The following is a 2474-nucleotide window of genomic DNA, read 5'->3' on the forward strand; positions in this document are numbered from 1 at the left end:
CATCAGCTCTGAAGAGGTATACATCAGTTATCACAGTGTTTAGGAGTTATCCTCAATGGCTTCTTGTCTATACTGCCTTTGGGGTTGAGGGAGCTTGAGGGAGCGAGGAGATGTTGTCACAGAAGCCTTCTATGTCTCTCACTCTCATTTGTTAGTCTGCAGTCAATATCTCTGCTAACGAACCTTCCTTGCCCTTTATCCCTTTAAAAATCAGCAGCAGGATGGATCATAGACATTCACATGGTCTCCGGTGTCAGCAAGGACCACAGATCTCAACATGATCTCCAGTGGCAGTGTAGAGCTTGGCCATCAGCACAGCTGCAGCTGTACCACAAACACCATCATGTCCCTCGGAGTCCCTTGGAGCAGCACAGGTTGTAGACGTCAACATGGCCCCAAGAGGCAGCATGGCACACAGACATTTACATGATTCAGATAGTAATGAAGATGATGAATATCCATGTGGCCTTTGTTGGTAACACAGGTCATGGATATTAATAAAGCCCCTGGGCACAGCAGGACATAGAACACCAACATTGTCCACAAGGTAGCCAAGACCACGGGCATCAACATGGCCTCTGGTGGTAGCCCAGGGTATGGACATACACATGGTCTCCAGAGGCAACACAGACCATAAACATCCATGACAATGGGCAGCAACATGGCCTTGGTTGGCAGCGCAAACCACAGTTGCCAGCATATCCCCCACTTCAGTACAGATCATGGATATTAACATGGCCTCCCAGGGCAGAAGAAATCACAGTGGACTATGTAAAAATGACCAGAAGAGCCTCACTGTTTATCCCACAGACGTAAGTCTACAGTGGCTGCCCTGCATTCGATTCTCTTCCTGTTTAACTGCATCCTCTTTCTAGCATGAGTGTGATGGCTCCTGAGGTCTCACTTGGATCTCATTCACTTGCTATTATGCCATATTTATGCTGGCAACATTTCTTTGCTGATATTTCTTTAACTCAAGGGCAGTATTATCATTTCAACTATGTAAGCCTTACTTCAGGTATGATCTACATTCCCAAATCCTCCACAGATCACTACTGGATGACTTCTGTCATGTTTCTTTCTTTTGCTATGAAAAGAGAAATTTCTGTAATGAGTTAAGCACTAAACTATATCTTTGGAGTAGGCTCTGTCTGGTCCTTCTGAAATCAAGTCCAAATTATTTCCTTCCTATACTGCATTAGTTCTTGCTTTTGTCTTATGACTGAATATTTCTTGAGTCTCCATAAAGTATACTGTGTTCCCTTTCTAATATCATAAACTTTTATCTTCTTACAAACTGAAGAAGTTGATGGTGCTCTGCTACTGCTTGTATAAATTAAAACTAAAGAGGTAATGTGCTCAAAATTCAATCCTTAGACTTGAATTCAAGGCTGTGTGATTCCAGATATCCTGTTGATGGAAAGGTCAAGTAAATATTTCCCTTCTCTATGCAAAAGAATTATCCAAGGATCTTTTTCTTCTTTTTTTTTTTTTTCTGACATGGTTTCCCTGTGCAATCTCTGGCACGGAACTTTTACTTGTGTCACTTTAGTCTCCCAAGTCCTGAGATGACAGATGCATCTACAGGCAGCTCATCCAGGGAACTTCCTAAAATATGTGTTACTCAAAAGATCCCAAAGCACTGCCTCGGAATAGGTCTTAGAACTCTATATCTTAAGAAAAACAAAAAAGGACTGCTTTAGAAAAATTTTGAGAAAGAAATGGTTAAGGCAATGATAGAACTTATAATAATAGCAACTATATAATATATGTATCTATAACATATTGTCTACCACTTACTATTTTCAACCTCTATATTTTGAAACATTTTGTAACATATTTTGTCATTTGACATTCACTAGTACCTTGTGAATTATACATTAACCATCATTTCATTTTTACAGGAGGAAGAAACATGGCTAAGAGAAGCCATCTATTTATAAACAGTGAAGAGAGTCTGGCTGACAGCCCATGCCAAAATTATGAGAAAGCATCCAAGTGAGAGGCTGGCCAAAGAGACTGCTGCCATATAGATTGGGGGAGAAGACTACACCAGGGGCAGACAGTAGAGTTATGAAGGAGCTGAAGGGAGCAGATATTGAGAAGTATTCCCTGGACTTGTACAGATCTTCATTTCTATTCTTAGCAAGGTCAATGTGAGTAAGAAGATCAAGTTAGAAAAAGGATTGAAGGAGCTGAAGGGTTTTGCAACCCCATAAGAACAACAACAATATCAACCAGGCAGATCACCACCCTCCAGAGCTCCCATGGACTAAACCATCAATCAAAGAGTAAACATGGTGGGGCTCATGGCTCTAGCTGCATCTGTAGCAAAGTATGGCCTAGTCAGTCATCAATGGGAGGAGAGGCCCTTGGTCCTGGGAAGGTTCCATGCTCCAGTGTAGGGGAATGCCAGGGTGGGGAAGTAGGAGTGGGTCGCTGGGTAGGGGAGTGTCTTAGTCAGGGTTTCTATT

Source organism: Mus pahari, chromosome 22, assembly GCF_900095145.1.
Source record: "Mus pahari chromosome 22, PAHARI_EIJ_v1.1, whole genome shotgun sequence".
NCBI lineage: Eukaryota > Metazoa > Chordata > Mammalia > Rodentia > Muridae > Mus > Mus pahari.